Below are 25,131 nucleotides of genomic sequence, written 5' to 3'. Positions count from 1 at the left end.
GGTGCAACATTCCAGACGCTTTACTAACACTCTCCCCACTTGGAGAGTCAGCGCCTTTAACCTCCTGTTTGGCCCAGTTTGCAATTTCTGCGGAAGATGAACAGGAATAGCGAGAACCAATCAGAGACTAGCTGGAGGTGTCTGGACGGGCAAATTTAACTCTCATTTCCCACCAGGAAGAGGAAATAACCAAAGGATCAGCGTGCCGTGCCGGAACCAGATTAGGGCCTGAAGCCATCCTGCGGTGTTGCGGCCAGGTCACAAGAAAGCGAGTTGAAGAAAGGAGTTCAGGGGCACTGTAATTCACAAACCTGCAGAGTTATAAATGACAGCTATCGTCCAAAAATATACTGAAGTAAGGCTGCCAAGAGGACTTGAAAGCGGGGCAGAATTGCAGGAAACCGATTTCAGGAGGTAGACTGGAATTGCATTGAAAGCATAGGAAAAGAGGCAGAACGTCCACAATGATGCACTTGGCCGAAAAGGGCGTATGCATTTTTTCCGGAATATATTCAGGAAAAAACGCATTCGCCCTTTTTGGCCAACCAAGCAAGCTTGCAAAGGAAATCTGCACTACAATGAAGTCTCACTTCCCCCCGGTCAAAAGGGCCATCTGAAAAAAGTGTAAAATCCAGAAAGGCAGGACAGGCCATGGAGAACTGGGAGCCTTGTTATGCTGATGGGCGGGATGTAAATTGCCAACAGCCACTCGGGAGAAGTGTATGGTGTTTCCTGAAACATCTAAAAAACAAAGCAACAGAGCCTAGGGCACTTCCACTTATGGTCCTATAGCTTAGGGAAATTAAAATCAAAAAGACACAGCCACCCCAAAGTTTGGGACGCCTCTGTTTACAAGAACCTCATTTACCGTACAAGTTCAATATCACAGAAAGTGAAAAATGGATAAAGAACTTGTGGTAATTACGTACAATGTAGTATCACTCTGCAATGATATCTATGTCATCAGGCCCTGAGCAGCACAATGAGTGGATTCAGGTATGATGATTCTAACTGAAATAAGTCACACAGAAAAAGAAACATCATAAGATATCAGTAATACACGGAATGTAAACTTGGCTACACAGGAACTGAATTACAGAACAGAACAGGGTCTCAAATTTAGAAAACCAACTTATGCTTGCTTAAGGGGAAAGGTGAGTTGGGGTGCTGCATAAAACCAGAGATTGAAATGAGCACAGATAAATTTCCTTAAGCCAAATATGGAATAGACAAGAGCTACTCCTTGCTCAACGAAATGGACTCAACAGCGCATATTAAACGCCTAAGAATGTACCTGACTAGTAAGTATCTTAAAACCTATGGATTGCTATGTCTCCGAAAGAGAATCAAGCATGTGTCCAGGGGCATAAACGCAGCAGTGATAGGATTGGAGAGGTTCGGTGAGCAAATGAAGACCCTCAGAAATCATATTGCATGGTACCCATTCCACGGGTTTCAACTACCCAGGTTTAAGGTATTCTTCCTTCAGCTAAAACATGCATGTGGAACCTAGAGTCTGATCAACCATGTGATCGGGAGACGTGTTCAAATATGTCTCAGTTTTCGTACCCTGGTACTCGGGTGCAACATTCCAGACACTTTACTAACACCCTCCCGACTTGGAGAGTCAGTCCCTTTAACCTCCTGTTTGGCCCAGTTTGCAATTTCTGCGGAAGATGAACAGGAATAGCGAGAACCAATGAGAGACTAGCTGGAGGTGTCTGGACGGGCAAATTTAACTCTCATTTCCCACCAGGAAGAGGAATTAACCAAAGGCTCAGCGTGCCGTGCCGGAACAAGATTAGGGCCTGAAGCCATCCTGCGGTGTTGCGGCCAGCTCAAAAGAAAGCGAGTTGAAGAAAGGAGCTCAGGGGCACTGTAATTCACAAACCTGCAGAGTTATAAATGACAGCTATCGTCCAAAAATATACTGAAGTAAGGCTGCCAAGAGGACTTGAAAGCGGGGCAGAATTGCAGGAAACTGATTTCAGGAGGTAGACTGGAATTGCATTGAAAGCATAGGAAAAGAGGCAGAACGTCCACAATGATGCACTTGGCCAAAAAGGCATATGCGTTTTTTCCTGAATATATTCAGGAAAAAACGCATACGCCCTTTTTGGCCAACCAAGCAAGCTTGCAAAGGAAATCTGCACTACAATGAAGTCTCACTTCCCCCCGGTCAAAAGGGCCATCTGAAAAAAGTGTAAAATCCAGAAAGGCAGGACAGGCCATGGAGAACTGGGAGCCTTGTTATGCTGATGGGCGGGATGTAAATTGCCAACAGACACTCGGGAGAAGTGTATGGTGTTTCCTGAAACATCTAAAAAACAAAGCAACAGAGCCTAGGGCACTTCCACTTATGGTCCTATAGCTTAGGGAAATTAAAATCAAAAAGACACAGCCACCCCAAAGTTTGGGACGCCTCTGTTTACAAGAACCTCGTTTACAGTACAAGTTCAACATCGTAGAAAGTGAAAAATGGATACAGAAGTTGTGGTATTTACTTACAAAGCAATATCACTCAGGAATGAAATCTATGTCATCAGGCCCTTAGCAGCACAATGAGTGGATTCAGGTATGATGATTCTAACTGAAATAAGTCACACAGAAAAAGAAACATCATAAGATATCAGTAATACATGGAATGTAAACTTGGCTACACAGGAACTGAATTACAGAACAGAACAGGGTCTCAAATTTAGAAAACCAACTTATGCTTGCTTAAGGGGAAAGGTGAGTTAGGGTGCTGCATAAAACCAGAGATTGAAATGAGCACAGATAAAGTTCCTTAAGCCAAATATGGAATAGACAAGAGCTACTCCTTGCTCAACGAAATGGACTCAACACCGCATATTAAATGCCTAAGAATGTACCTGACTAGTAAGTATCTTAAAACCTATGGATTGCTATGTCTCCGAAAGAGAATCAAGCATGTGTACAGGGGCATAAACACAGCAGTGATAGGATTGGAGAGGTTCGGTGAGCAAATGAAGACCCTTTGAAGTCATATTGCATGGTACCCATTCCACGGGTTTCAACTACCCAGGTTTAAGGTATTCTTCCTTCAGGTAAAACATGCATGTGGAACCTAGAGTCTGATCAACCATGTGATCGGGAGACGTGTTCAAATATGTCTCAGTTTTCGTACCCTGGTACTCGGGTGCAACATTCCAGACGCTTTACTAACACCCTCCCGACTTGGAGAGTCAGTCCCTTTAACCTCCTGTTTGGCCCAGTTTGCAATTTCTGCGGAAGATGAACAGGAATAGCGAGAACCAATGAGAGACTAGCTGGAGGTGTCTGGATGGGCAAATTTAACTCTCATTTCCCACCAGGAAGAGGAATTAACCAAAGGCTCAGCGTGCCGTGCCGGAACCAGATTAGGGCCTGAAGCCATCCTGCGGTGTTGCGGCCAGCTCAAAAGAAAGCGAGTTGAAGAAAGGAGCTCAGGGGCACTGTAATTCACAAACCTGCAGAGTTATAAATGACAGCTATCGTCCAAAAATATACTGAAGTAAGGCTGCCAAGAGGACTTGAAAGCGGGGCAGAATTGCAGGAAACCGATTTCAGGAGGTAGACTGGAATTGCATTGAAAGCATAGGAAAAGAGGCAGAACGTCCACAATGATGCACTTGGCCAAAAAGGGCGTATGCGTTTTTTCCTGAATATATTCAGGAAAAAACGCATACGCCCTTTTTGGCCAACCAAGCAAGCTTGCAAAGGAAATCTGCACTACAATGAAGTCTCACTTCCCCCCGGTCAAAAGGGCCATCTGAAAAAAGTGTAAAATCCAGAAAGGCAGGACAGGCCATGGAGAACTGGGAGCCTTGTTATGCTGATGGGCGGGATGTAAATTGCCAACAGACACTCGGGAGAAGTGTATGGTGTTTCCTGAAACATCTAAAAAACAAAGCAACAGAGCCTAGGGCACTTCCACTTATGGTCCTATAGCTTAGGGAAATTAAAATCAAAAAGACACAGCCACCCCAAAGTTTGGGACGCCTCTGTTTACAAGAACCTCGTTTACAGTACAAGTTCAACATCGTAGAAAGTGAAAAATGGATACAGAAGTTGTGGTATTTACTTACAAAGCAATATCACTCAGGAATGAAATCTATGTCATCAGGCCCTTAGCAGCACAATGAGTGGATTCAGGTATGATGATTCTAACTGAAATAAGTCACACAGAAAAAGAAACATCATAAGATATCAGTAATACATGGAATGTAAACTTGGCTACACAGGAACTGAATTACAGAACAGAACAGGGTCTCAAATTTAGAAAACCAACTTATGCTTGCTTAAGGGGAAAGGTGAGTTAGGGTGCTGCATAAAACCAGAGATTGAAATGAGCACAGATAAAGTTCCTTAAGCCAAATATGGAATAGACAAGAGCTACTCCTTGCTCAACGAAATGGACTCAACACCGCATATTAAATGCCTAAGAATGTACCTGACTAGTAAGTATCTTAAAACCTATGGATTGCTATGTCTCCGAAAGAGAATCAAGCATGTGTACAGGGGCATAAACACAGCAGTGATAGGATTGGAGAGGTTCGGTGAGCAAATGAAGACCCTTTGAAGTCATATTGCATGGTACCCATTCCACGGGTTTCAACTACCCAGGTTTAAGGTATTCTTCCTTCAGGTAAAACATGCATGTGGAACCTAGAGTCTGATCAACCATGTGATCGGGAGACGTGTTCAAATATGTCTCAGTTTTCGTACCCTGGTACTCGGGTGCAACATTCCAGACGCTTTACTAACACCCTCCCGACTTGGAGAGTCAGTCCCTTTAACCTCCTGTTTGGCCCAGTTTGCAATTTCTGCGGAAGATGAACAGGAATAGCGAGAACCAATGAGAGACTAGCTGGAGGTGTCTGGATGGGCAAATTTAACTCTCATTTCCCACCAGGAAGAGGAATTAACCAAAGGCTCAGCGTGCCGTGCCGGAACCAGATTAGGGCCTGAAGCCATCCTGCGGTGTTGCGGCCAGCTCAAAAGAAAGCGAGTTGAAGAAAGGAGCTCAGGGGCACTGTAATTCACAAACCTGCAGAGTTATAAATGACAGCTATCGTCCAAAAATATACTGAAGTAAGGCTGCCAAGAGGACTTGAAAGCGGGGCAGAATTGCAGGAAACCGATTTCAGGAGGTAGACTGGAATTGCATTGAAAGCATAGGAAAAGAGGCAGAACGTCCACAATGATGCACTTGGCCAAAAAGGGCGTATGCGTTTTTTCCTGAATATATTCAGGAAAAAACGCATACGCCCTTTTTGGCCAACCAAGCAAGCTTGCAAAGGAAATCTGCACTACAATGAAGTCTCACTTCCCCCCGGTCAAAAGGGCCATCTGAAAAAAGTGTAAAATCCAGAAAGGCAGGACAGGCCATGGAGAACTGGGAGCCTTGTTATGCTGATGGGCGGGATGTAAATTGCCAACAGACACTCGGGAGAAGTGTATGGTGTTTCCTGAAACATCTAAAAAACAAAGCAACAGAGCCTAGGGCACTTCCACTTATGGTCCTATAGCTTAGGGAAATTAAAATCAAAAAGACACAGCCACCCCAAACATTGGGACGCCTCTGTTTACAAGAACCTCGTTTACAGTACAAGTTCAACATCGCAGAAAGTGAAAAATGGATAAAGAAGTTGTGGTATTTACTTACAAAGCAATATCACTCAGCAATGAAATCTATGTCATCAGGCCCTTAGCAGCACAATGAGTGGATTCAGGTATGATGATTCTAACTGAAATAAGTCACACAGAAAAAGAAACATCATAAGAGATCAGTAATACACGGAATGTAAACTTGGCTACACAGGAACTGAATTACAGAACAGAACAGGGTCTCAAATTTAGAAAACCAACTTATGCTTGCTTAAGGGTAAAGGTGAGTTGGGGTGCTGCATAAAACCAGAGATTGAAATGAGCACAGATAAAGTTCCTTAAGCCAAATATGGAATAGACAAGAGCTACTCCTTGCTCAACGAAATGGACTCAACACCACATATTAAACGCCTAAGAATGTACCTGACTAGTAAGTATCTTAAAACCTATGGATTGCTATGTCTCCGAAAGAGAATCAAGCATGTGTACAGGGGCATAAACACAGCAGTGAAAGGATTGGAGAGGTTCGGTGAGCAATTGAAGACCCTTTGAAGTCATATTGCATGGTACCCATTCCACGGGTTTCAACTACCCAGGTTTAAGGTATTCTTCCTTCAGGTAAAACATGCATGTGGAACCTAGAGTCTGATCAACCATGTGATCGGGAGACGTGTTCAAATATGTCTCAGTTTTCGTACCCTGGTACTCGGGTGCAACATTCCAGACGCTTTACTAACACTCTCCCGACTTGGAGAGTCAGTCCCTTTAACCTCCTGTTTGGCCCAGTTTGCAATTTCTGCGGAAGATGAACAGGAATAGCGAGAACCAATGAGAGACTAGCTGGAGGTGTCTGGATGGGCAAATTTAACTCTCATTTCCCACCAGGAAGAGGAATTAACCAAAGGCTCAGCGTGCCGTGCCGGAACCAGATTAGGGCCTGAAGCCATCCTGCGGTGTTGCGGCCAGCTCAAAAGAAAGCGAGTTGAAGAAAGGAGCTCAGGGGCACTGTAATTCACAAACCTGCAGAGTTATAAATGACAGCTATCGTCCAAAAATATACTGAAGTAAGGCTGCCAAGAGGACTTGAAAGCGGGGCAGAATTGCAGGAAACTGATTTCAGGAGGTAGACTGGAATTGCATTGAAAGCATAGGAAAAGAGGCAGAACGTCCACAATGATGCACTTGGCCAAAAAGGGCGTATGCGTTTTTTCCGGAATATATTCAGGAAAAAACGCATACGCCCTTGTTGGCCAACCAAGCAAGCTTGCAAAGGAAATGTGCACTACAATGAAGTCTCACTTCCCCCCGGTCAAAAGGGCCATCTGAAAAAAGTGTAAAATCCAGAAAGGCAGGACAGGCCATGGAGAACTGGGAGCCTTGTTATGCTGATGGGCGGGATGTAAATTGCCAACAGACACTCGGGAGAAGTGTATGGTGTTTCCTGAAACATCTAAAAAACAAAGCAACAGAGCCTAGGGCACTTCCACTTATGGTCCTATAGCTTAGGGAAATTAAAATCAAAAAGACACAGCCACCCCAAACATAAGACGCCTCTGTTTACAAGAACCTCGTTTACAGTACAAGTTCAACATCGCAGAAAGTGAAAAATGTATAAAGAAGTTGTGGTATTTACTTACAAAGCAATATCACTCAGCAATGAAATCTATGTCATCAGGCCCTTAGCAGCACAATGAGTGGATTCAGGTATGATGATTCTAACTGAAATAAGTCACACAGAAAAAGAAACATCATAAGAGATCAGTAATACACGGAATGTAAACTTGGCTACACAGGAACTGAATTACAGAACAGAACAGGGTCTCAAATTTAGAAAACCAACTTATGCTTGCTTAAGGGTAAAGGTGAGTTGGGGTGCTGCATAAAACCAGAGATTGAAATGAGCACAGATAAAGTTCCTTAAGCCAAATATGGAATAGACAAGAGCTACTCCTTGCTCAAAGAAATGGACTCAACACCGCATATTAAACGCCTAAGAATGTACCTGACTAGTAAGTATCTTAAAACCTATGGATTGCTATGTCTCCGAAAGAGAATCAAGCATGTGTACAGGGGCATAAACACAGCAGTGATAGGATTGGAGAGGTTCGGTGAGCAAATGAAGACCCTTTGAAGTCATATTGCATGGTACCCATTCCACGGGTTTCAACTACCCAGGTTTAAGGTATTCTTCCTTCAGGTAAACATGCATGTGGAACCTAGAGTCTGATCAACCATGTGATCGGGAGACATGTTCAAATATGTCTCAGTTTTCGTACCCTGGTACTCGGCTGCAACATTCCAGACGCTTTACTAACACCCTCCCGACTTGGAGAGTCAGTCCCTTTAACCTCCTGTTTGGCCCAGTTTGCAATTTCTGCGGAAGATGAACAGGAATAGCGAGAACCAATGAGAGACTAGCTGGAGGTGTCTGGACGGGCAAATTTAACTCTCATTTCCCACCAGGAAGAGGAATTAACCAAAGGCTCAGCGTGCCGTGCCGGAACCAGATTAGGGCCTGAAGCCATCCTGCGGTGTTGCGGCCAGCTCAAAAGAAAGCGAGTTGAAGAAAGGAGCTCAGGGGCACTGTAATTCACAAACCTGCAGAGTTATAAATGACAGCTATCGTCCAAAAATATACTGAAGTAAGGCTGCCAAGAGGACTTGAAAGCGGGGCAGAATTGCAGGAAACCGATTTCAGGAGGTAGACTGGAATTGCATTGAAAGCATAGGAAAAGAGGCAGAACGTCCACAATGATGCACTTGGCCAAAAAGGGCGTATGCGTTTTTTCCTGAATATATTCAGGAAAAAACGCATACGCCCTTTTTGGCCAACCAAGCAAGCTTGCAAAGGAAATCTGCACTACAATGAAGTCTCACTTCCCCCCGGTCAAAAGGGCCATCTGAAAAAAGTGTAAAATCCAGAAAGGCAGGACAGGCCATGGAGAACTGGGAGCCTTGTTATGCTGATGGGCGGGATGTAAATTGCCAACAGACACTCGGGAGAAGTGTATGGTGTTTCCTGAAACATCTAAAAAACAAAGCAACAGAGCCTAGGGCACTTCCACTTATGGTCCTATAGCTTAGGGAAATTAAAATCAAAAAGACACAGCCACCCCAAAGTTTGGGACGCCTCTGTTTACAAGAACCTCGTTTACAGTACAAGTTCAACATCGCAGAAAGTGAAAAATGGATAAAGAAGTTGTGGTATTTACTTACAAAGCAATATCACTCAGCAATGAAATCTATGTCATCAGGCCCTTAGCAGCACAATGAGTGGATTCAGGTATGATGATTCTAACTGAAATAAGTCACACAGAAAAAGAAACATCATAAGATATCAGTAATACACGGAATGTAAACTTGGCTACACAGGAACTGTATTACAGAACAGAACAGGGTCTCAAATTTAGAAAACCAACTTATGCTTGCTTAAGGGTAAAGGTGAGTTGGGGTGCTGCATAAAACCAGAGATTGAAATGAGCACAGATAAAGTTCCTTAAGCCAAATATGGAATAGACAAGAGCTACTCCTTGCTCAACGAAATGGACTCAACACCGCATATTAAACGCCTAAGAATGTACCTGACTAGTAAGTATCTTAAAACCTATGGATTGCTATGTCTCCGAAAGAGAATCAAGCGTGTGTAGAGGGGCATAAACGCAGCAGTGAAAGGATTGGAGAGGTTCGGTGAGCAAATGAAGACCCTTTGAAGTCATATTGCATGGTACCCATTCCACGGGTTTCAACTACCCAGGTTTAAGGTATTCTTCCTTCAGCTAAAACATGCATGTGGAACCTAGAGTATGATCAACCATGTGATCGGGAGACGTGTTCAAATATGGCTCAGTTTTCGTACCCTGGTACTCGGGTGCAACATTCCAGACGCTTTACTAACACCCTCCCGACTTGGAGAGTCAGTCCCTTTAACCTCCTGTTTGGCCCAGTTTGCAATTTCTGCGGAAGATGAACAGGAATAGCGAGAACCAATGAGAGACTAGCTGGAGGTGTCTGGACGGGCAAATTTAACTCTCATTTCCCACGAGGAAGAGGAATTAACCAAAGGCTCAGCGTGCCGTGCCGGAACCAGATTAGGGCCTGAAGCCATCCTGCGGTGTTGCGGCCAGCTCAAAAGAAAGCGAGTTGAAGAAAGGAGCTCAGGGGCACTGTAATTCACAAACCTGCAGAGTTATAAATGACAGCTATCGTCCAAAAATATACTGAAGTAAGGCTGCCAAGAGGACTTGAAAGCGGGGCAGAATTGCAGGAAACCGATTTCAGGAGGTAGACTGGAATTGCATTGAAAGCATAGGAAAAGAGGCAGAACGTCCACAATGATGCACTTGGCCAAAAAGGGCGTATGCGTTTTTTCCTGAATATATTCAGGAAAAAACGCATACGCCCTTTTTGGCCAACCAAGCAAGCTTGCAAAGGAAATCTGCACTACAATGAAGTCTCACTTCCCCCCGGTCAAAAGGGCCATCTGAAAAAAGTGTAAAATCCAGAAAGGCAGGACAGGCCATGGAGAACTGGGAGCCTTGTTATGCTGATGGGCGGGATGTAAATTGCCAACAGACACTCGGGAGAAGTGTATGGTGTTTCCTGAAACATCTAAAAAACAAAGCAACAGAGCCTAGGGCACTTCCACTTATGGTCCTATAGCTTAGGGAAATTAAAATCAAAAAGACACAGCCACCCCAAAGTTTGGGACGCCTCTGTTTACAAGAACCTCGTTTACAGTACAAGTTCAACATCGCAGAAAGTGAAAAATGGATAAAGAAGTTGTGGTATTTACTTACAAAGCAATATCACTCAGCAATGAAATCTATGTCATCAGGCCCTTAGCAGCACAATGAGTGGATTCAGGTATGATGATTCTAACTGAAATAAGTCACACAGAAAAAGAAACATCATAAGATATCAGTAATACACGGAATGTAAACTTGGCTACACAGGAACTGTATTACAGAACAGAACAGGGTCTCAAATTTAGAAAACCAACTTACGCTTGCTTAAGGGTAAAGGTGAGTTGGGGTGCTGCATAAAACCAGAGATTGAAATGAGCACAGATAAAGTTCCTTAAGCCAAATATGGAATAGACAAGAGCTACTCCTTGCTCAACGAAATGGACTCAACACCGCATATTAAACGCCTAAGAATGTACCTGACTAGTAAGTATCTTAAAACCTATGGATTGCTATGTCTCCGAAAGAGAATCAAGCATGTGTACAGGGGCATAAACGCAGCAGTGATAGGATTGGAGAGGTTCGGTAAGCAAATGAAGACCCTTTGAAGTCATATTGCATGGTACCCATTCCACGGGTTTCAACTACCCAGGTTTAAGGTATTCTTCCTTCAGCTAAAACATGCATGTGGAACCTAGAGTATGATCAACCATGTGATCGGGAGACGTGTTCAAATATGACTCAGTTTTCGTACCCTGGTACTCGGGTGCAACATTCCAGACGCTTTACTAACACCCTCCCGACTTGGAGAGTCAGTCCCTTTAACCTCCTGTTTGGCCCAGTTTGCAATTTCTGCGGAAGATGAACAGGAATAGCGAGAACCAATGAGAGACTAGCTGGAGGTGTCTGGACGGGCAAATTTAACTCTCATTTCCCACCAGGAAGAGGAATTAACCAAAGGCTCAGCGTGCCGTGACGGAACCAGATTAGGGCCTGAAGCCATCCTGCGGTGTTGCGGCCAGCTCAAAAGAAAGCGAGTTGAAGAAAGGAGCTCAGGGGCACTGTAATTCACAAACCTGCAGAGTTATAAATGACAGCTATCGTCCAAAAATATACTGAAGTAAGGCTGCCAAGAGGACTTGAAAGCGGGGCAGAATTGCAGGAAACCGATTTCAGGAGGTAGACTGGAATTGCATTGAAAGCATAGGAAAAGAGGCAGAACGTCCACAATGATGCACTTGGCCAAAAAGGGCGTATGCGTTTTTTCCTGAATATATTCAGGAAAAAACGCATACGCCCTTTTTGGCCAACCAAGCAAGCTTGCAAAGGAAATCTGCACTACAATGAAGTCTCACTTCCCCCTGGTCAAAAGGGCCATCTGAAAAAAGTGTAAAATCCAGAAAGGCAGGACAGGCCATGGAGAACTGGGAGCCTTGTTATGCTGATGGGCGGGATGTAAATTGCCAACAGACACTCGGGAGAAGTGTATGGTGTTTCCTGAAACATCTAAAAAACAAAGCAACAGAGCCTAGGGCACTTCCACTTATGGTCCTATAGCTTAGGGAAATTAAAATCAAAAAGACACAGCCACCCCAAAGTTTGGGACGCCTCTGTTTACAAGAACCTCATTTACAGTACAAGTTCAACATCGCAGAAAGTGAAAAATGGATAAAGAAGTTGTGGTATTTACTTACAAAGCAATATCACTCAGCAATGAAATCTATGTCATCAGGCCCTTAGCAGCACAATGAGTGGATTCAGGTATGATGATTCTAACTGAAATAAGTCACACAGAAAAAGAAACATCATAAGATATCAGTAATACACGGAATGTAAACTTGGCTACACAGGAACTGAATTACAGAACAGAACAGGGTCTCAAATTTAGAAAACCAACTTATGCTTGCTTAAGGGTAAAGGTGAGTTGGGGTGCTGCATAAAACCAGAGATTGAAATGAGCACAGATAAAGTTCCTTAAGCCAAATATGGAATAGACAAGAGCTACTCCTTGCTCAACGAAATGGACTCAACACCGCATATTAAACGCCTAAGAATGTACCTGACTAGTAAGTATCTTAAAACCTATGGATTGCTATGTCTCCAAAAGAGAATCAAGCGTGAGTACAGGGGCATAAACGCAGCAGTGATAGGATTGGAGAGGTTCGGTGAGCAAATGAAGACCCTTTGAAGTCATATTGCATGGTACCCATTCCACGGGTTTCAACTACCCAGGTTTAAGTTATTCTTCCTTCAGCTAAAACATGCATGTGGAACCTAGAGTATGATCAACCATGTGATCGGGAGACGTGTTCAAATATGTCTCAGTTTTCGTACCCTGGTACTCGGGTGCAACATTCCAGACGCTTTACTAACACCCTCCCGACTTGGAGAGTCAGTCCCTTTAACCTCCTGTTTGGCCCAGTTTGCAAATTCTGCGGAAGATGAACAGGAATAGCGAGAACCAATGAGAGACTAGCTGGAGGTGTCTGGACGGGCAAATTTAACTCTCATTTCCCACCAGGAAGAGGAATTAACCAAAGGCTCAGCGTGCCGTGCCGGAACCAGATTAGGGCCTGAAGGCATCCTGCGGTGTTGCGGCCAGCTCAAAAGAAAGCGAGTTGAAGAAAGGAGCTCAGGGGCACTGTAATTCACAAACCTGCAGAGTTATAAATGACAGCTATCGTCCAAAAATATACTGAAGTAAGGCTGCCAAGAGGACTTGAAAGCGGGGCAGAATTGCAGGAAACCGATTTCAGGAGGTAGACTGGAATTGCATTGAAAGCATAGGAAAAGAGGCAGAACGTCCACAATGATGCACTTGGCCAAAAAGGGCGTATGCGTTTTTTCCTGAATATATTCAGGAAAAAACGCATACGCCCTTTTTGGCCAACCAAGCAAGCTTGCAAAGGAAATCTGCACTACAATGAAGTCTCACTTCCCCCCGGTCAAAAGGGCCATCTGAAAAAAGTGTAAAATCCAGAAAGGCAGGACAGGCCATGGAGAACTGGGAGCCTTGTTATGCTGATGGGCGGGATGTAAATTGCCAACAGACACTCGGGAGAAGTGTATGGTGTTTCCTGAAACATCTAAAAAACAAAGCAACAGAGCCTAGGGCACTTCCACTTATGGTCCTATAGCTTAGGGAAATTAAAATCAAAAAGACACAGCCACCCCAAAGTTTGGGACGCCTCTGTTTACAAGAACCTCGTTTACCGTACAAGTTCAATATCACAGAAAGTGAAAAATGGATAAAGAACTTGTGGTACTTACGTACAATGCAGTATCACTCAACAATGAAATCTATGTCATCAGGCCCATAGCAGCATAATGAGTGGATTCAGGTACGATGATTCTAACTGAAATAAGACACACAGAAAAAGAAACATCATAAGATATCACTAATACATGGAATGTAAACTTGGCTACACAGGAACTGAATTCCAAAACAGAAAAGGGTCTCAAAATTAGAAAACCAACTTATGCTTGCTTAAGGGGAAAGTTGAGTTGGGGTGCTGCATAAAACCAGACATTGAAATGAGCACAGATAAAGTTCCTTAAGCCAAATATGGAATAGCAAGAGCTACTCCTTGCTCAATGAAATGGACTCAACACCCCATATTAAACGCCTAAGAATGTACCTGACTAGTAAGTATCTTAAAACCTATGGATTGCTATGTCTCCAAAAGAGAATCAAGCATGTGTACAGGGGCATAAACGCAGCAGTGATAGGATTGGAGAGGTTCAGTGAGCAAATGAAGACCCTTTGAAGTCATATTGCATGGTACCCATTCCACGGGTCTCAACTCTCCAGGTTTAAGGTATTCTTCCTTCAGCTAAAACATGCATGTGGAACCCAGAGTATGATCAACCGTGTGAACGGGAGACATGTTCAAATATGTCTCAGTTTTCCTCCCCTGGTACTCGGGTGCAACATTCCAGACGCTTTACTAACACTCTCCGCACTTGGAGAGTCAGCACCTTTAAGCTCCTGTTTGGCCCAGTTTGCAATTTCTGCGGAAGATGAACAGAAATAGGGAGAACCAATGAGAGACTAGCTGGAGGTGTCTGGACGGGCAAATTTAACTCTCATTTCCCACCAGGAAGAGGAAATAACCAAAGGCTCAGCATGCCGTGCCGGAACCAGATTAGGGCCTGAAGCCATCCTGCGGTGTTGCGGCCAGCTCAAAAGAAAGCGAGTTGAAGAAAGGAGCTCAGGGGCACTGTAATTCACAAACCTGCAGACTTATAAATGACAGCTATCGTCCAAAAATATACTGAAGTAAGGCTGCCAAGAGGACTTGAAAGCGGGGCAGAATTGCAGGAAACCGATTTCAGGAGGTAGACTGGAATTGCATTGAAAGCATAGGAAAAGAGGCAGAACGTCCACAATGATGCACTTGGCCAAAAAGGGCGTATGCGTTTTTTCCTGAATATATTCAGGAAAAAACGCATACGCCCTTTTTGGCCAACCAAGCAAGCTTGCAAAGGAAATCTGCACTACAATGAAGTCTCACTTCCCCCCGGTCAAAAGGGCCATCTGAAAAAAGTGTAAAATCCAGAAAGGCAGGACAGGCCATGGAGAACTGGGAGCCTTGTTATGCTGATGGGCGGGATGTAAATTGCCAACAGACACTCGGGAGAAGTGTATGGTGTTTCCTGAAACATCTAAAAAACAAAGCAACAGAGCCTAGGGCACTTCCACTTATGGTCCTATAGCTTAGGGAAATTAAAATCAAAAAGACACAGCCACCCCAAAGTTTGGAACGTCTCTGTTTACAAGAACCTCGTTTACAGTACAAGTTCAACATCGCAGAAAGTGAAAAATGGATAAAGAAGATGTGGTATTTACTTACAAAGCAATATCACTCAGCAATGAAATCTATGTCATCAGGCCCTTAGCAGCACAATGAGTGGATTCAGGTATGATGATTCTAACTGAAATAAGTCACACAGAAAAAGAAACATCATAAGATATCAGTAATACACGGAATGTAAACTTGGCTACACAGGAACTGAATTACAGAACAGAACAGGGTCTCAAATTTAGAAAACCAACTTATGCTTGCATAAGGGGAAAGGTGAGTTGGGGTGCTGCATAAAACCAGAGATTGAAATGAGCACAGATAAAGTTCCTTAAGCCAAATATGGAATAGACAAGAGCTACTCCTTGCTCAACGAAATGGACTCAACACTGCATATTAAACGCCTAAGAATGTACCTGACTAGTAAGTATCTTAAAACCTATGGATTGCTATGTCTCCGAAAGAGAATCAAGCATGTGTACAGGGGCATAAACGCAGCAGTGATAGCATTGGAGAGGTTCGGTGAGCAAATGAAGACCCTTTGAAGTCATATTGCATGGTACCCATTCCACGGGTTTCAACTACCCAGGTTTAAGGTATTCTTCCTTCAGCTAAAACATGCATGTGGAACCTAGAGTATGATCAACCATGTGATCGGGAGATGTGTTCAAATATGTCTCACTTTCCATACCCTGGTACTCGGGTGCAACATTCCAGACGCTTTACTAACACCCTCCCGACTTGGAGAGTCAGTCCCTTTAACCTCCTGTTTGGCCCAGTTTGCAATTTCTGCGGAAGATGAACAGGAATAGCGAGAACCAATGAGAGACTAGCTGGAGGTGTCTGGACGGGCAAATTTAACCCTCATTTCCCACCAGGAAGAGGAATTAACCAAAGGCTCATCGTGCCGTGCCGGAACCAGATTAGGGCCTGAAGCCATCCTGCGTTGTTGCGGCCAGCTCAAAAGAAAGCGAGTTGAAGAAAGGAGCTCAGGGGCACTGTAATTCACAAACATGCAGAGTTATAAATGACAGCTATCGTCCAAAAATATACTGAAGTAAGGCTGCCAAGAGGACTTGAAAGCGGGGCAGAATTGCAGGAAACCGATTTCAGGAGGTAGACTGGAATTGCATTGAAAGCATAGGAAAAGAGGCAGAACGTCCACAATAATGCACTTGGCCAAAAAGGGCGTATGCGTTTTTTCCTGAATATATTCAGGAAAAAACGCATACGCCCTTTTTGGCCAACCAAGCAAGCTTGCAAAGGAAATCTGCACTACAATGAAGTCTCACTTCCCCCCGGTCAAAAGGGCCATCTGAAAAAAGTGTAAAATCCAGAAAGGCAGGACAGGCCATGGAGAACTGGGAGCCTTGTTATGCTGATGGGCGGGATGTAAATTGCCAACAGACACTCGGGAGAAGTGTATGGTGTTTCCTGAAACATCTAAAACACAAAGCAACAGAGCCTAGGGCACTTCCACTTATGGTCCTATAGCTTAGGGAAATTAAAATCAAAAAGACACAGCCACCCCAAAGTTTGGGACGCCTCTGTTTACAAGAACCTCATTTACCGTACAAGTTCAATATCACAGAAAGTGAAAAATGGATAAAGAACTTGTGGTACTTACGTACAATGCAGTATCACTCAGCAATGAAATCTATGTCATCAGGCCCGTAGCAGCATAATGAGTGGATTCAGGTACGATGATTCTAACTGAAATAAGTCACACAGAAAAAGAAACATCATAAGATATCAGTAATACACGGAATGTAAACTTGGCTACACAGGAACTGAATTATAGAACAGAACAGGGTCTTAAGTTTAGAAAACCAACTTATGCTTGCTTAAGGGTAAAGGTGAGTTTGGGTGCTGCATAAAACCAGAGATTGAAATGAGCACAGATAAAGTTCCTTAAGCCAAACATGGAATAGACAAGAGCTACTCCTTGCTCAACGAAATGGACTCAACACCGCATATTAAATGCCTAAGAATGTACGTGACTAGTAAGTATCTTAAAACCTATGGATTGCTATGTCTCCGAAAGAGAATCAAACATGTGTACAGGGGCATAAACGCAGCAGTGATAGGATTGGAGAGGTTCGGTGAGCAAATGAAGACCCTTTGAAGTCATATTGCATGGTACCCATTCCATGGGTTTCAACTACCCAGGTTTAAGGTATTCTTCCTTCAGCTAAAACATTCATGTGGAACCTAGAGTATGATCAACCATGTGATCGGGAGACGTGTTCAAATATGTCTCAGTTTTCATACCCTGGTACTCGGGTGCAACATTCCAGACGCTTTACTAACACTCTCCCGACTTGGAGAGTCAGTCCCTTTAACCTCCTGTTTGGCCCAGTTTGCAATTTCTGCGGAAGATGAACAGGAATAGTGAGAACCAATGAGAGACTAGCTGGAGGTGTCTGGACGGGCAAATTAAACTCTCATTTCCCACCAGGGAGAGGAATTAACCAAAGGCTCAGCGTGCCGTGCCGGAACTAGATTAGGGCCTGAAGCCATCCTGCGGTGTTGTGGCAAGGTCACAAGAAAGCGAGTTGAAGAAAGGAGCTCAGGGGCAGTGTAATTCACAAACCTGCAGAGTTATAAATGACAGCTATCGTCCAAAAATATACTGAAGTAAGGCTGCCAAGAGGACTTGAAAGCGGGGCAGAATTGCAGGAAACCGATTTCAGGAGGTAGACTGGAATTGCATTGAAAGCATAGGAAACGAGGCAGAATGTCCACAATGATGCACTTGGCCAAAAAGGGCATATGCGTTTTTTCCTGAATATATTCAGGAAAAAACGCATAAGCCCTTTTTGGCCAAACAAGCAAGCTTGCAAAGGCAATCTGCACTACAATGAAGTCTCACTTCCCCCCGGTCAAAAGGGCCATCTGAAAAAAGTGTAAAATCCAGAAAGGCAGGACAGGCCATGGAGAACTGGGAGCCTTGTTATGCTGATGGGCGGGATGTAAATTGCCAACAGACACTCGGGAGAAGTGTATGGTGTTTCCTGAAACATCTAAAAAACAAAGCAACAGAGCCTAGGGCACTTCCACTTATGGTCCTATAGCTTAGGGAAATTAAAATCAAAAAGACACAGCCACCCCAAAGTTTGGGACGCCTCTGTTTACAAGAACCTCGTTTACCATACAAGTTCAATATCACAGAAAGTGAAAAATGGATAAAGAACTTGTGGTACTTACGTACAATGCAGTATCACTCAGCAATGAAATCTATGTCATCAGGCCCGTAGCAGCATAATGAGTGGATTCAGGTACGATGATTCTAACTGAAATAAGTCACACAGAAAAAGAAACATCATAAGATATCACTAATACATGGAATGTAAACTTGGCTACACAGGAACTGAATTCCAAAACAGAACAGGGTCTCAAATTTAGAAAACCTACTTATGCTTGCTTAAGGGGAAAGGTGAGTTGGGGTGCTGCATAAAACCAGACATTGAAATGAGCACAGATAAAGTTCCTTAAGCCAAATATGGAATAGACAAGAGCTACTCCTTGCTCAACGAAATGGACTCAACACCGCATATTAAACGCCTAAGAATGTACCTGACTACTAAGTATCTTAAAACCTATGGATTGCTATGTCTCCAAAAGAGAATCAAGCGTGTGTACAGGGGCATAAACGCAGCAGTGATAGGATTGGAGAGGTTCGGTGAGCAAATGAAGACCCTTTGAAGTCATATTGCATGGTACCCATTACACGGGTCTCAACTCTCCAGGTTTAAGGGATTCTTCCTTCAGCTAAAACATGCATGTGGAACCCAGAGTATGATCAACCGTGTGAACGGGAGACGTGTTCATATATGTCTCAGTTTTCCTCCCCTGGTACTCGGGTGCAACATTCCAGACGCTTTACTAACACTCTCCCCACTTGGAGAGTCAGCGCCTTTAACCTCCTGTTTGGCCCAGTTTGCAATTTCTGCGGAAGATGAACAGGAATAGCGAGAACCAATGAGAGACTAGCTGGAGGTGTCTGGACGGGCAAATTTAACTCTCATTTCCCACCAGGAAGAGGAAATAACCAAAGGATCAGCGTGCCGTGCCGGAACCAGATTAGGGCCTGAAGCCATCCTGCGGTGTTGCGGCCAGGTCACAAGAAAGCGAGTTGAAGAAAGGAGTTCAGGGGCACTGTAATTCACAAACCTGCAGAGTTATAAATGACAGCTATCGTCCAAAAATATACTGAAGTAAGGCTGCCAAGAGGACTTGAAAGCGGGGCAGAATTGCAGGAAACCGATTTCAGGAGGTAGACTGGAATTGCATTGAAAGCATAGGAAAAGAGGCAGAACGTCCACAATGATGCACTTGGCCGAAAAGGGCGTATGCGTTTTTTCCGGAATATATTCAGGAAAAAACGCATTCGCCCTTTTTGGCCAACCAAGCAAGCTTGCAAAGGAAATCTGCACTACAATGAAGTCTCACTTCCCCCCGGTCAAAAGGGCCATCTGAAAAAAGTGTAAAATCCAGAAAGGCAGGACAGGCCATGGAGAACTGGGAGCCTTGTTATGCTGATGGGCGGGATGTAAATTGCCAACAGCCACTCGGGAGAAGTGTATGGTGTTTCCTGAAACATCTAAAAAACAAAGCAACAGAGCCTAGGGCACTTCCACTTATGGTCCTATAGCTTAGGGAAATTAAAATCAAAAAGACACAGCCACCCCAAAGTTTGGGACGCCTCTGTTTACAAGAACCTCATTTACCGTACAAGTTCAATATCACAGAAAGTGAAAAATGGATAAAGAACTCGTGGTAATTACGTACAATGTAGTATCACTCTGCAATGATATCTATGTCATCAGGCCCTGAGCAGCACAATGAGTGGATTCAGGTATGATGATTCTAACTGAAATAAGTCACACAGAAAAAGAAACATCATAAGATATCAGTAATACACGGAATGTAAACTTGGCTACACAGGAACTGAATTACAGAACAGAACAGGGTCTCAAATTTAGAAAACCAACTTATGCTTGCTTAAGGGGAAAGGTGACTTGGGGTGCTGCATAAAACCAGAGATTGAAATGAGCACAGATAAAGTTCCTTAAGCCAAATATGGAATAGACAAGAGCTACTCCTTGCTCAACGAAATGGACTCAACAGCGCATATTAAACGCCTAAGAATGTACCTGACTAGTAAGTATCTTAAAACCTATGGATTGCTATGTCTCCGAAAGAGAATCAAGCATGTGTCCAGGGGCATAAACGCAGCAGTGATAGGATTGGAGAGGTTCGGTGAGCAAATGAAGACCCTCTGAAATCATATTGCATGGTACTCATTCCACGGGTTTCAACTACCCAGGTTTAAGGTATTCTTCCTTCAGCTAAAACATGCATGTGGAACCTAGAGTCTGATCAACCATGTGATCGGGAGACGTGTTCAAATATGTCTCAGTTTTCGTACCCTGGTACTCGGGTGCAACATTCCAGACGCTTTACTAACACCCTCCCGACTTGGAGAGTCAGTCCCTTTAACCTCCTGTTTGGCCCAGTTTGCAATTTCTGCGGAAGATGAACAGGAATAGCGAGAACCAATGAGAGACTAGCTGGAGGTGTCTGGACGGGCAAATTTAACTCTAATTTCCCACGAGGAAGAGGAATTAACCAAAGGCTCAGCGTGCTGTGCCGGAACCAGATTAGGGCCTGAAGCCATCCTGCAGTGTTGCGGCCAGCTCAAAAGAAAGCGAGTTGAAGAAAGGAGCTCAGGGGCACTGTAATTCACAAACCTGCAGAGTTATAAATGACAGCTATCGTCCAAAAATATACTGAAGTAAGGCTGCCAAGAGGACTTGAAAGCGGGGCAGAATTGCAGGAAACCGATTTCAGGAGGTAGACTGGAATTGCATTGAAAGCATAGGAAAAGAGGCAGAACGTCCACAATGATGCACTTGGCCAAAAAGGGCGTATGCGTTTTTTCCTGAATATATCCAGGAAAAAACGCATACGCCCTTTTTGGCCAACCAAGCAAGCTTGCAAAGGAAATCTGCACTACAATGAAGTCTCACTTCCCCCCGGTCAAAAGGGCCATCTGAAAAAAGTGTAAAATCCAGAAAGGCAGGACAGGCCATGGAGAACTGGGAGCCTTGTTATGCTGATGGGCGGGATGTAAATTGCCAACAGCCACTCGGGAGAAGTGTATGGTGTTTCCTGAAACATCTAAAAAACAAAGCAACAGAGCCTAGGGCACTTCCACTTATGGTCCTATAGCTTAGGGAAATTAAAATCAAAAAGACACAGCCACCCCAAAGTTTGGGACACCTCTGTTTACAAGAACCTCGTTTACAGTACAAGTTCAACATCGCAGAAAGTGAAAAATGGATAAAGAAGTTGTGGTATTTACTTACAAAGCAATATCACTCAGCAATGAAATCTATGTCATCAGGCCCTTAGCAGCACAATGAGTGGATTCAGGTATGATGATTCTAACTGAAATAAGTCACACAGAAAAAGAAACATCATAAGATATCAGTAATACACGGAATGTAAACTTGCCTACACAGGAACTGAATTACAGAACAGAACAGGGTCTCAAATTTAGAAAACCAACTTATGCTTGCTTAAGGGTAAAGGTGAGTTGGGGTGTTGCATAAAACCAGAGATTGAAATGAGCACAGATAAAGTTCCTTAAGCCAAATATGGAATAGACAAGAGCTACTCCTTGCTCAACGAAATGGACTCAACACCGCATATTAAACGCCTAAGAATGTACCTGACTAGTAAGTATCTTAAAACCTATGGATTGCTATGTCTCCGAAAGAGAATCAAGCATGTGTACAGGGGCATAAACGCAGCAGTGATAGGATTGGAGAGGTTCGGTGAGCAAATGAAGACCCTTTGAAGTCATATTGCATGGTACCCATTCCACGGGTTTCAACTACCCAGGTTTAAGGTATTCCTCCTTCAGCTAAAACATGCATGTGGAACCCAGAGTATGATCAACCATGTGATCGGGAAACGTGTTCAAATATGTCTCAGTTTTCGTACCCTGGTACTCGGCTGCAACATTCCAGATGCTTTACTAACACTCTTCCCACTTGGAGAGTCAGCGCCTTTAACCTCCTGTTTGGCCCAGTTTGCAATTTCTGCGGAAGATGAACAGGAATAGCGAGAACCAATGAGAGACTAGCTGGAGGTGTCTGGACGGGCAAATTTAACTCTCATTTCCCACCAGGAAGAGGAATTAACCAAAGGTTCAGCGTGCCGTGCCAGAACCAGATTAGGGCCTGAAGCCATCCTGCGGTGTTGCGGCCAGGTCACAAGAAAGCGAGTTGAAGAAAGGAGCTCAGGGGCACTGTAATTCACAAACCTGCAGAGTTATAAATGACAGCTATCGTCCAAAAATATACTGAAGTAAGGCTGCCAAGAGGACTTGAAAGCGGGGCAGAATTGCAGGAAACCAATTTCAGGAGGTAGACTGGAATTGCATTGAAAGCATAGGAAAAGAGGCAGAACGTCCACAATGATGCACTTGGCCAAAAAGGGCGTATGCGTTTTTTCCTGAATATATTCAGGAAAAAACGCATACGCACTTTTTGGCCAACCAAGCAAGCTTGCAAAGGAAATCTGCACTACAATGAAGTCTCACTTCCCCCCGGTCAAAAGGGCCATCTGAAAAAAGTGTAAAATCCAGAAAGGCAGGACAGGCCATGGAGAACTGGGAGCCTTGTTATGCTGATGGGCGGGATGTAAATTGACAACAGACACTCGGGAGAAGTGTATGGTGTTTCCTGAAACATCTAAAACACAAAGCAACAGAGCCTAGGGCACTTCCACTTATGGTCCTATAGCTTAGGGAAATTAAAATCAAAAAGACACAGCCACCCCAAAGTTTGGGACGCCTCTGTTTACAAGAACCTCGTTTACAGTACAAGTTCAATATCACAGAAAGTGAAAAATGGATAAAGAACTTGTGGTACTTACGTGCAATGCAGTATCACTCAGCAATGAAATCTATGTCATCAGGCCCGTAGCAGCATAATGAGTGGATTCAGGTACGATGATTCTAACTGAAATAAGTCACACAGAAAAAGAAACATCATAAGATATCACTAATACACGGAATGTAAACTTGGCTACACAGGAACTGAATTCCAAAACAGAACAGGGTCTCAAATTTAGAAAACCAACTTATGCTTGCTTAAGGGGAAAGGTGAGTTGGGGTGCTGCATAAAACCAGAGATTGAAATGAGCACAGATAAAGTTCCTTAAGCCAAATATTGAATAGACAAGAGCTACTCCTTGCTCAACGAAATGGACTCAACACCCCATATTAAACGCCTAAGAATGTACCTGACTAGTAAGTATCTTAAAACCTAGGGATTGCTATGTCTCCGAAAGAGAATCAAGCGTGTGTACAGGGGCATAAACGCAGCAGTGATAGGATTGGAGAGGTTCGGTGAGCAAATGAAGACCCTTTGAAGTCATATTGCATGGTACCCATTCCACGGGTTTCAACTACCCAGGTTTAAGGTATTCTTCCTTCAGCTAAAACATGCATGTGGAACCTAGAGTATGATCAACCATGTGATCGGGAGACGTGTTCAAATATGTCTCAGTTTTCGTACCCTGGTACTCGGGTGCAACATTCCAGACACTTTACTAACACCCTCCCGACTTGGAGAGTCAGCGCCTTTAACCTCCTGTTTGGCCCAGTTTGCAATTTCTGCGGAAGATGAACAGGAATAGCGAGAACCAATGAGAGACTAGCTGGAGGTGTCTGGACGGGCAAATTTAACCCTCATTTCCCACCAGGAAGAGGAATTAACCAAAGGCTCAGCGTGCCGTGCCGGAACCAGTTTAGGGCCTGAAGCCATACTGCGGTGTTGCGGCCAGCTCAAAAAAAGCGAGTTGAAGAAAGGAGCTCAGGGGCACTGTAATTCACAAACCTGCAGAGTTATAAATGACAGCTATCGTCCAAAAATATACTGAAGTAAGGCTGCCAAGAGGACTTGAAAGCGGGGCAGAATTGCAGGAAACCGATTTCAGGAGGTAGACTGGAATTGCATTGAAAGCATAGGAAAAGAGGCAGAACGTCCACAATGATGCACTTGGCCAAAAAGGGCGTATGCGTTTTTTCCTGAATATATCCAGGAAAAAACGCATACGCCCTTTTTGGCCAACCAAGCAAGCTTGCAAAGGAAATCTGCACTACAATGAAGTCTCACTTCCCCCCGGTCAAAAGGGCCATCTGAAAAAAGTGTAAAATCCAGAAAGGCAGGACAGGCCATGGAGAACTGGGAGCCTTGTTATGCTGATGGGCGGGATGTAAATTGCCAACAGACACTCGGGAGAAGTGTATGGTGTTTCCTGAAACATCTAAAAAACAAAGCAACAGAGCCTAGGGCACTTCCACTTATGGTCCTATAGCTTAGGGAAATTAAAATCAAAAAGACACAGCCACCCCAAAGTTTGGGACACCTCTGTTTACAAGAACCTCGTTTACAGTACAAGTTCAACATCGCAGAAAGTGAAAAATGGATAAAGAAGTTGTGGTATTTACTTACAAAGCAATATCACTCAGCAATGAAATCTATGTCATCAGGCCCTTAGCAGCACAATGAGTGGATTCAGGTATGATGATTCTAACTGAAATAAGTCACACAGAAAAAGAAACATCATAAGATATCAGTAATACACGGAATGTAAACTTGCCTACACAGGAACTGAATTACAGAACAGAACAGGGTCTCAAATTTAGAAAACCAACTTATGCTTGCTTAAGGGTAAAGGTGAGTTGGGGTGTTGCATAAAACCAGAGATTGAAATGAGCACAGATAAAGTTCCTTAAGCCAAATATGGAATAGACAAGAGCTACTCCTTGCTCAACGAAATGGACTCAACACCGCATATTAAACGCCTAAGAATGTACCTGACTAGTAAGTATCTTAAAACCTAGGGATTGCTATGTCTCCGAAAGAGAATCAAGCATGTGTCCAGGGGCATAAACGCAGCAGTGATAGGATTGGAGAGGTTCGGTGAGCAAATGAAGACCCTTTGAAGTCATATTGCAT

This window comes from Pseudorca crassidens, chromosome 3 (genome assembly GCF_039906515.1).
Source record: "Pseudorca crassidens isolate mPseCra1 chromosome 3, mPseCra1.hap1, whole genome shotgun sequence".
Taxonomy (NCBI): domain Eukaryota; kingdom Metazoa; phylum Chordata; class Mammalia; order Artiodactyla; family Delphinidae; genus Pseudorca; species Pseudorca crassidens.
Note: the sequence above shows the minus strand (reverse complement) of the source record.